At 32.3% G+C, this 11,426-nt stretch overlaps 1 pseudogene; it reads right to left on the reverse strand.

Annotated features, from left to right (window-relative positions):
- Positions 1-8,354: 8,354 nt before the first annotated feature.
- LOC114906639 lies at positions 8,355-8,453 on the reverse strand (annotated as a pseudogene).
- Positions 8,454-11,426: the final 2,973 nt, after the last annotated feature.

Raw genomic sequence — 11,426 nt, forward strand, 5'->3', positions numbered from 1 at the left:
AATGCCATTTGCAGCAACATGGATGGGCTTAGAGATTATCATGCTAAGTGAAGTATGTCAGACAGAGAAAGGCAAATATCATATACCACTTATATGTGGAATCTAAAAAAATAATACCAACCACATTATTTACAAAACAGAAACAGATTCACAGACTTAAGAGATTGAACTTATGGTTATCAGGGGGAAGGGTTGTGGGGAGGGACAGATTGCGAGTATGGGATTGACATGTACACACTGCTATATTTAAAGTAGATAACCAACAAGGGCCTACTGTATAGCACAGGGAACTCTGCTTAATGTTCTGTAATAACCTAAATGGGAAAAGTATTTGAAAAAGTGTAGATACATGTATATGTAAAAAATAAATAAAAATTTAAAAACAAAAAAAATATTAGCTGTAGCTTTTCCTTACAAAGACAAAATTAGCATCTTCTCCTACCCCTTGGTCTCTCTCTTCCCTTTCAGCCCTTATACTCTTCAATGACATGGTCTTGAGCTCCCATGACAGCACATTAAATTTGTCTAGATTTTTCAGTTCTGAGTTGTTTAAATATATATATATATATATATATATATATATATATATATTTGTTTTTTTCTTTGATCTGGTAAATTTTTTAAAACACTAAACTTTACTAAGTTATTTGTTCAGCTTTCACAAATCTCTAGTATTATCTGTGGAATTTGTTTCCATTACTGAGCTAGTTATTTCAAAAATTGTTTTTCAGGCTTTCCTTGTGGTGCAGTGGTTGAGAGTCTGCCTGACGATGCAGGGGACACGGGTTCGTGCCCCGGTCCAGGAAGATCTCACATGTCACAGAGTGGCTGGGCCTGTGAGCCATGGCTGCTGAGCCTGCACGTCTGGAGCCTGTGCTCTGCAATGGGAGAGGCCACAACAGTGAGAGGCCTGCGTACTGCAAAAAAAGAAAAATGTTTTTCGAGGGAGGACTGTATTTTTGTTTAAACCTGAGCCATTGAATGCTCTGACTGTTTTTAGCCTTTAACATTTGAATGGATGTTTAGCTGGATATAAAATTCTCACTTCAAATTCTTTTCCTTTGTTGTTTTGGTCAATTCATTTTGAAGCTTATTCCTTTGTAAGTGGTCTCTTTTTCTTTTTTTAGAGTTTTAGAATGTTTTGTTTTCTGATACTCACTCTAATATTTCTAAGTGTGCATTTTTCATTACCCATCCTGTTTGGTGTATTTGGCACACTTTGAAACTGAGATCTTTCATCTTTCTTCAGTTCCAAGGTTATCTTCATTATTTCTTCAAATATCTCCTCCCTTGATTTATTTTACTCTCCTAAGACTCCTAATATCTAGATATTGGTACTTATATTTCCATCTCATTTTTGGTTGATGTATAATTTCATTCAATAAAATGCACAGATGTTAAGTGTTCTATTCAATGTGTTTTGACCAATTAATTACTTTGTAACCATAACCCCAAAATAAGATTTTAAAAAATTTCTGTCTCTCTAGCAAGTTCCCTCACACCCCTTTCAGGTCTATCTTTTCTCCCAAATTGCAATCATTACTCTGATTTATTTTACAACAGATTAGATTGGTCTCTTTTAAAGTTTGATATACATGGAATAATACAGCAGATTCTCTCCTATATCTAGCTTCTTTCACTTAGCATGATTTTTTGAGATTCATCCATGTTTGTTGCCTCATCATTTCTCTCTTTTTTTTGCCAAGTGGTTTTCCATTGTATTGTTATATCACCATTGTTTGTCCATTCATCTCTTAGTGAATATTTAAACTGTTTCCAGTTTGGGACTATTATAAATAAAGTTCCTGTGAACACTTATATATGAAAAAAATACCCTGAGCTATCTTGAGAAGGTAGAAAAAAAAACTAGAGGCATATATTTGTTTTTATTTTAAACTATATTACAAATCTATAATACTCAAAACAGTATATTACTTGCATGAAAACAGGCACATAGACCAAATGGAACAGAATAGACAAACCTGAAAAATAAATCCACCCTTATATGGTCAATTAATTTACAGCAAAGTAGCCTATTATAATCTATGGGGAAAGGACAGTCTCTTCAATAAATTATATTAGAAAATTTGGATATGAAAAGAATGAAACTGGACCACAAACCTACACCATACACAAAACTTAACTCATAATGGAATTAGGACTTGAACATAAGACCTGAAAACATAATATCCTAAAAGAAAACATAGGCAATAAGCTCCTTCACATAAATTTGGCAATGATTATTTTTGATCTGACTCCAAAAGCAAGGGCAATGAAACTAAAAATATTCTTATGGTACTTTGGCCATGTGATGTGATTCTTGGACATGTGTTAATCATTTTAGTGATCTAACATAATGTACTTTTAATGAAAGTGTCCAGTTTAATCCCAGAGAAAAGCTTAATGATTTTTCTCTATTTTTCCAAGTAGCAGATGAACAGTTTTATTTGCATGTGAAGCTTAATTTACTAAGGATAAATGTTATATCTCTGTGCAAGTACAGCCTGAAAGACCTGCCTCTGAACAATAGTTCTTTTGATGCTTTCAAAAGGTTCATAAGTTTCTGTGTGTTTATTCACATACATATGTAGAGGATTGCGTGTTTGTGTGTCTGTGTGTAAATAATTGTTTTCACCATGTTTCCAATTTATATGTGTGTATGTCATATCAACCAAGTAAATCTTCAATATTTTCTGTTTTTGATAAGAGCATGCATACAGTTATTACACTTTATAATTGCTGATTATATATAAGATATTTTATTTTATAAGTTTAGGAGAAGTATAAAATTTTTCAATCCTTAAGGCAATATATATTTTTACTTTGACAGATTTTTTATATAGATTTCATAGTTTATTTTCTAAATATACCTAACATTATCTCAGCATTTTCAAGTCCCAGTAGAGATTTGGAAAGTGATTTAAATATTTGATGAATGTTTTAGCAGTATTTCAGTGTTTTACTCTCCAACAAATCAACTTTTTGTATTACCTTTTGCTATTTGTTAATTCTGACTGCTCATTCTCCAATGTTGTTTATTTCCATAATTTATTATTTATATTCTTAGTGGACAGTCATCCCAAAAGTACTCCGTGAATGCCTTCTATGTGCCAGGCTTGGTGATAAGGAACATGAACATTGGAGTCAGATCAACCTGTGTTTGAATTCTGACTCTACCATTTTCTAGGAGAGTGTCTGTAGGAAAACTCCTTATTGACTCTAAGCTTCAATTTCATCATCTGTAGAATGTGAATAATAACAGTACTTACCCTTCAGGTTTTGAGGGATTTAACACGTACTAATCCCCTTCTGCTTCTTCACATCTTTGTTAGGATATTGTTTAGAATATCATCCTAAAAGTGGAAAAATGTAGTATAGTCCAAGATTTTGTGTTTGAGCTAAATCTTAGCTTTGACCATAGTTTAGCAATCCTATTTTACATGCCTCATCTTCTCATTGGCTTATGTTTCACAATGACAATTATATATTTTCCCCCTTAAATCCCATTTACTTACCCTGTCCTTCAAGGTGATGACCTCAAATCTTTTTTGATTAAGTATACAGAAAATGTATTTTCATCTACCCCAACTTCATCTAAAAAAGTTATTTGTGTTTATCATTTTTTACATTCTTCCTTTTGTACCTCTCTTTAATCTGTGTACTTTATCTTTTCTCAAACCCCAATAAACCATTGTCCTACATTTATTCCCTTATTCTTCATCTAGATCAATATTTCCTTTCCCCTTAACTCCTTCTTTATATTCTGCTTTATACAAGCACATATTTTCCTATTTCAAAGAATTTATGTTGGATTTTTGCCACTCTTGTTAATTATTGTTCTACTATTTGTCATATTTTAACTGCCATGCATCTTTTTTTTTACACCTTTATTGGAGTATAATTGCTTTACAGTGGTGTGTTAGTTTCTGCTTTATAACAAAGTGAATCAGTTATACATATACATATGTTCCCATACCTCTTCCCTCTTGTGTCTCCCTCCCTCCCACCCTCCCTATGCCACCCCTCTAGGTGGTCACAAAGCACCGAGCTGATCTCCCTGTGCTATGCGGCTGCTTCCCACTATCTATTTTACGTTTGGTAGTGTATATATGTCCATGCCACTCTCTCACTTTGTCACAGCTTACCCTTCCCCCTCCCCATATCCTCAAGTCCATTCTCTAGTAGGTCTGTGTATTTATTCCTGTCTTACCCCTAGGTTCTTCATGACTTTTTTTTTCTTAAATTCCATATATATGTGTTAGCATACAGTATTTTTCTTTCTCTTTCTGATGTACTTCACTCTGTATGACAGACTTTAGGTCCATCCACCTCATTACAAATAACTCAATTTTGTTACTTTCTATCGTTGAGTAATATTCCATTGTATATATGTGCCACATCTTCTTTATCCATTCATCTGATGATGGACACTTAGGTTGTTTCCATCTCCAGGCTATTGTAAATAGAGCTGCAATGAACATTTTGGTACATGACTCTTTTTGAATTATGGTTTTCTTAGGGTATGCATCTTTGACTGAGCTATCTGTACACAACACATTTCTTTAATTGCTATTGACTACATTTTAATCAATCTACTTTCCTTTTCCTGCTTTTCACATAAGTGGCCCTCCCTCTAGCCAAAGCTAAAGGTTAGGTCTTTCATAGTTTTTCTTTATTGTTTTCTTAATTTAATGTTTGCATAATGGACATATTCCAAAATTCAAAACATTAGAAAAATAAATATGTAGAGAGATCTGGTTCCCCATCCCTGTTCACATCCACCATGTTTTATCATCCTCACATTATACATAGGACATTATTTTCTTTCAGCTTTTTTGAGGTATAATTAACCATTAAAAATTGTATACATTTAAAGTGTATAATATGATAATTTGATATATGTATACATTATGAAATATTAATGACAATCAACCTAATTAACATATTAATCACCTCATATAGTCACCTTTCATGTGCATGTGTTCATGTAATAACATTTAAATCTATTCTCTAGCAGATTTCAAGTGTACAATATTAACTATTGTCACATTGTTGGACATTAGATATCCAGAACTTATTCATCTTGCAAAACTGAAACTTTATGCAGCATGAACAACATCACTCCATTTCTCCCTCCTTTGGTGAACATTATTCTACTCTCTGTTTCAATGAGTTTGACTAATTTAGATACCACATATAAGTGAGATCATGTAGTATTTGTATTTCTGTGTTTGGCTTATTTCACTTAGCAAAATATTCTCCAGATTTACCCATGCTGTCGCAAATGGCTGAATTTACTTATTTCTAAAGCTGAATAATATTCACTTGTATATATTCATCCATTCACTGACATTTAGATTGGTTTCTGATGTTGGATATTTTGAAAATGCTGAAGTTAACATGGGAGTGCAGGTGCAAGAATATCTTCAAGATTCTGGTATCATTTTCTTTGGTCATATACACAGATTGCTGGACTATAAAGTAGTTCTATTTTTAATGTTTTGAGGAACTTTCTTTTTCTTGCCTAATTGTTCTGACTAGTACTTCTAGTACTATGTGGAATAGGAGTGGTAAGAGTGGGCACCTTCACCTTAGAAGCAAAATGTTTAACCTTTCACCACTGAGTATGATGTTAGCTGGGGTTTATGTTATATGGCATTTGTTATGTTAAGGTATGTTCCTTCTTTGCCCAATTTGTTGAGAGCTTTTTTCATAAACACATGTTGAATTTTGTCAAATGCTTTTTCTGCATCTATTGAGATGCTCATATGGTTTTTTTTCTTTCATTTTTTAAAAAATGATGTACCATATTGATTGATTTGTGTGGTTGAACCATCCTTACATCTCACTTAATTACGACACAAAAATCTTTTAATATGCCTTTGAATTTGGATTACTAGTATTTTATTGAGAACTTTTGCATCTATGTTCATCAGCAATATTGGCCTGTAGTTTTCTTTTCTTCTATTGCCTTTGTCTGGTTTTCAAGGTGATGATGGCGTCATAAAATTAGTTTGGAAGTGTTCTCTCTTCTCTTGTTTGAAGCAGTTTGAGAAGTATCAGTATTCATTCTTCTTTGAATGTTTTGTGTAACTCAGCAGTGAAGCCATCTGGTCTTGGGATTTTCTTCATCAGGAGTCTTTTAGTTGCTGATTGAATCTCCTTATTTGTTTATTAGTCTGTTCAGGATTTCTATTTCTTCTTGATTCAATTTTGGCAGATTGTATGTTTCTAGGAATTTATCAGTTTCTTCTCAGTTATCCAACTTGTTGGTATTTAATTGTTCATGATAGTCCATTATGATCCTTTTCATTTCTGAGGTATCCATTATTATATCTCCTCTTTCATTTCTGATTTTATTTATTTGAGTCATCTCTCTTTTACTCTTAGTTAACTTAACTAAGGGATTCTATATTTTATCTTTACAAAAAGCCAACTCAGTTTTTTTTCTATCTTTTTAATCTCTATTTGATTTATATTTGCTCTAATCTTTATTATTTCCTTCCTTCTGCTAATTCTGCATTCAGTTTATTCTTTTTAGGTTCTTAAGGTGTAAAATTACTTTGTTTATTTGAGATCTATCTTCTTTCTCAATGTAGGCATTCATTGCTACAAACATTCCTCTCAGTACTTCTTTTGATGCTTCCCATAAATTTCAGTATGTTGTGTTTTTGTTTTCATTTGTCTCAAAATAGTATTTAAATTCCCTTTCGATTTCCTCTTTGGTGCAATGGTTGTTCACAAGTGTGTTGATTTATTTCTATGTATCTGTGCATTTTCCAGTTTTCTTGCTGTTATTGATTTCTGGTTTATTCCAATATGGTCAGAAAAGATAGTTGGAATGATTTTGGTATAGTTAAATTTGCTAAGACTGTTTTGTGACCTAACATTTGATCTATCCTGAAGAATGTTCAGTGTGTGCTTGAGAAGAATGAGTATTTTCCTGTTGGTTGTAAGTTCTGTCTCTTAGGTATACTTGGTCTATAGTGTTATTCAAGCCAGCTGGGTTTTTAAAATTGATTTTCTGTCTGGATATTCTATCTATTATTGTAAGTGGGATATTTGAGGCCCCTTACCCTTACTGTATTGTTGTGGAATTTTACTTTCAAATCTATCAATATTTGCTTTATATTTTTAGATATTCTGACATAAGGTACATATATATTTATAACTGTTACATCTTCTTGTTGAATTGACCCTTTTATCCTTATATAATGAACTTCTTTGTCTCTAGAGACAGTTTTAGAATTCAAGTCTGTTTTTTTTCCCTGTATCCATACCCACTTTCTTCTGATTACCCTTTGCATGAAATATCTATTTCCATCCCTTAACTTTCAGCCTATCTGTGCTTTTAAAGCTAAAGTGAGTCTCTTGTAGACAACATATTGCTGGAACTTGGTTTTTTTTAATCCATTCAGTCACTCTGTGCCTTCTGATTAGTGAGTTTAATTCATTTACACTTAAGAAAATTATGTAAAGACTTACTATTGCCATTCTGTTAATTATTTTCTGTCTGTTTTGTCCCTCTCTTCCTCTCTTGCCATTTTCCTTTGTTCTCTGACGATTTTATTTGGTGATTTGCTTTGATTCTTTTCTCTTTACCTTCCTGGTATCTATTGTAGTTTTTTTCCTTTGAGATTAGCTCAAGGCTTGCATATATATCTTTATAGTTGTAACTTCTATTTTAAGTTGATAATAGTTTAACTTCAATCCCATACTGAAATACTACACTTCTATTCCACCCCAGAGACTTTGTGTTCTTATAGTCAGAGTTTGCTTATATTTGTATTTTTTATCTATTAACAAATTTTTAACATTTACATTAGGGTAAAAAGTAATTTACACATCACCATTACAGTCTTAATTTAATCTGTGTATGTCTATATATTTAGCTTCACCAATGAGATTCACACTTTCAAATGCTTTCATGTTACTCTTTAGCATGTTTTTCTTTCTACTTGAAGAACTCTCTAAAGCATTTCTTCTAAGGCAGGTCTAGTGGTGCCAAACTCCCTCAGTTTTTTTTGTCTAGGAATGATTTTTAATCTCTTCTACATTTTCACAGGTAATATTGCTGAGTATAAAATTCTTGGTTGTCAGTATTTTTCTTTCAGTACTTTGAATATATCACCTCATTATCTCATGGCCGGCAAATTTCCTGCTGAGAAATCTACTGATACTCTTATGAGCACTCCCTTATATGTGAAGAGTCGATTTTCCCTCACTGCTTTCAAAATTCTCTCTTTGTCTTTGACTTGTGGCAATTTGATTATAATACATCTCATTATAATCTTTTGATTGATTCAGTTTGGGGATCTTTTAGCTTCATGAATGTAAGTGTTTCTTTTCTTCCCCAAACTATGAAACACATCATGAATTTCTGTGGCATACTTTTGCAGGGGTTATGCTAATCTTCTCTATATAGTTCCAATTTCAATACTGAAAATACATGTGCTGCTGAAGTGAGAACATATTTTTACTAGTATTATTTATACATTCTTCCATTTTTTCTTTATGCAAATACAAATGAACTTGAATGTTCTTATTTTCCTCCCATTTTGCACAAAAGATAACATACTATACATTACTCTGTAGTTCGCTTTTTTCCCACTTGATATATCCTGGAGGTCTTTGCCGTGCATGATATTTCTTATCAGTTATTAATAACTATACTATCAATATATTCCATTCTGTGAATGAAACATGGGTAATTTCACTAGTCCACCATCGTTGTCCACTGAGTTGTTTTCAGACTTTGTCTATTACAAACAATCTTGCAATCAATAACTTTGCACATATATTGTTTGATGTGTGCTTGTGTGCATGTATGTGTGTGTGTGTGTGTGTGTATGTGTGTGTGTGTTGTGCAGGATTGTTTCCAGAAGTGGCAATGCTGAGTCAAAGGACATATACATTTGAAATTTTGCTTTTCCTGTAAGTTATAATTCTTCATCATAAAGTGGAAAGAGTGTGTTATAATCTAAAAGGAAGTGGTATTTCAGTGTAGTTTCAATTTGCTATTCTCTTATTATGTGTGAAGTTGAGCATGTTTTAAGGGCAATTTCTATTTTTTATTCTCTGAATTGTCTGTCCATGTTTTTTCTCCATTTCATATTAAGATATTTTTCTTTTTTTCTGACTTCTATGAGAATTTTTTATGTTGGAAATGTTAGATCCTTTTCTGTCACATGAATTGTTTACCTTCAATTTGTCATTTGTCCTTGACCTTGCATAGGGTAAATTTTTATTTAGTATCTTTATTGGGGTATAATTGCTTTACAATGGTGCATTAGTTTCTGCTTTATAACAAATTGAATCAGCTATTCATATACATATATCCCCATCTCCTCCCTCTTGCACCTTGCATAGGGTATTTTTTAATGAAGGTTTAAAATTTTTTCATTTAGTCAATTTTATCAGTCTTTGTAATATGTAATGGTATATGGTTTGAGGTAGGGATATAGCTTTATTTGTTTTCCAGATCACTACCAGTTGCCCCAAACCATGTATTACAAAGTTTGTTTTTACTCACATTGTTTCCATGTATAAGCTTATATATGGACTATGTATTTTAATCAAATGGTTAGTCTATCTCTTTTAGTATCACACTGATTTAATTATCCAATATTTATACTATGTTTTGTAATCTGATTGGGCTTTATTTTGTGTCATTTTATGAAATGATCATTCATGTGAGGCCACAAGAAAAGACAGAGGAGAGGTTCAGGAAAACATTTATTATAATCACAGATTATAGAAAGAGAAGGCATGGTATACCATGCATTACCACATGGGAAAAACACCAGGGTGTTCAGGATGCAGAAGACAGGAACAAAGGGAATATTTAGACCACTGCCTTTACTGGGTTTTCTGCAGGAAAGGCAAATCAGGGAAAGCTAAGCAGCTTAGGATTGGCTAGTTTGAGTAATTTCAATAGGCTTTCTTCTATAGGGGGCTATGTCTAGCTGCCTGGCATCTGGCACTTAGATGATTAAGGGAGAATAATATTATCTCCTGGCATGTGTGGGCCAAATAGAGGAGGTATGGCTCTGGACTGGTTAATTTGTATATCAAAACCAAATTCCAGATGAGCTTTTTGTTAACTCTAAGAATTGGCTCACCCTGGGAGGGGTAGTCTCTCCCCAGCCAAAAAGAAGGTCAAAACATCATAATAAGAATTTTGTTTTTAAGTAAAATACAGGCTAATGCTCCTCATAGTTCTTCCTTTTCGTTTTTTCTTGATTATTTATTTAAAAAAAGTAATTTACATGAAGCAAAACATTCAGATTTCAAAGTGTAGAATACAATGAGGTTTGAAAAATATATAAACCTTTGTAATAACTAACCCAATTAAGGTATAGAATGATTTTATCACCTCATTAATTTTCCTCATGGCTTTTTACAGTCAATCCCCAGACACTGACAGGCAATCATCATTTCACTTTTTTCACCCTAGATTAATTTTGCTTTTTCTAGGACTTCTTAGAAATAGATGTATATAGTATGTTCTCTTTTGTATTTGGCTTTTTTGAGTCAAAAAAGCCAAATACAAAAGATGTTTTTGAGATTAAGTCATATTTTTGTTATTGTATGTGTTAGTAGTACATTGCTTTTTACTGCTGAATAGTATTCCATTTCATGGCCATATCAGAATTTATTTATCTGTCTACCTAAGGATGTACTGGTTGTGTACAGCTTTTAGGTACTGTGAATAAAACTGTCTTCAACATTATTATACAACTATTTTTGTGGGTTTCTATTTCTATTTTTCTAGGGTGAATTGCTGAGGTATTATGTATATAATAGATATAACACACAATAGATTATGTAAAAATACATAATATGATACAAGTAATAAAAATTATATTTATAATTTTTCTGTTTTCAGAAGTGGTTGTAGCATTTTACAGTCACACAAGCAATGTGTGAGTGTTCCATTTGCTCCACATCCTTACCAACATTTCATGTATCAGTATTTTTAACTCTAGCCATTCAAGCTTATGTAAAGTGATATATTTTTTCTTTTTTTCCTGATGACTGGATGTTGAGCATTTTCTCATTTGCTAATTAGCCATTCATATATTTCCTTTGTGAAGTGTCTATTCAAGTATTTCAAATTGGTTTTCCTTTTTAAAAATCATCAAATTGTAGAAGTTCTTTATTTATTCTGGTTAAGATACCTTTTTTGGATTATGTGCATTGCAAATATCCTCTCCCAGTCTAGGTTAGATTTTTCATTTAGGCAATGGCATTCCTTGATGAGCAGATGTTTTTAATTTTGATGAAATGCTATTTACCATTTTCATTTTATGCTTAGTGCTTTTGCTAAGTTCTCTAAAAAATATTTGCCTGAATTGTGAAAATGTATTCTAAATCTTCTCTAGAATGTTGAAACTCTTAGAATTTATGTTTAGGTTGGTGATTCA

The sequence above is a fragment of the Monodon monoceros genome, unplaced genomic scaffold (assembly GCF_005190385.1).
Source record: "Monodon monoceros isolate NGI ecotype Baffin Bay Population unplaced genomic scaffold, NGI_Narwhal_1 Super_Scaffold_22, whole genome shotgun sequence".
Taxonomy (NCBI): Eukaryota; Metazoa; Chordata; class Mammalia; order Artiodactyla; family Monodontidae; genus Monodon; species Monodon monoceros.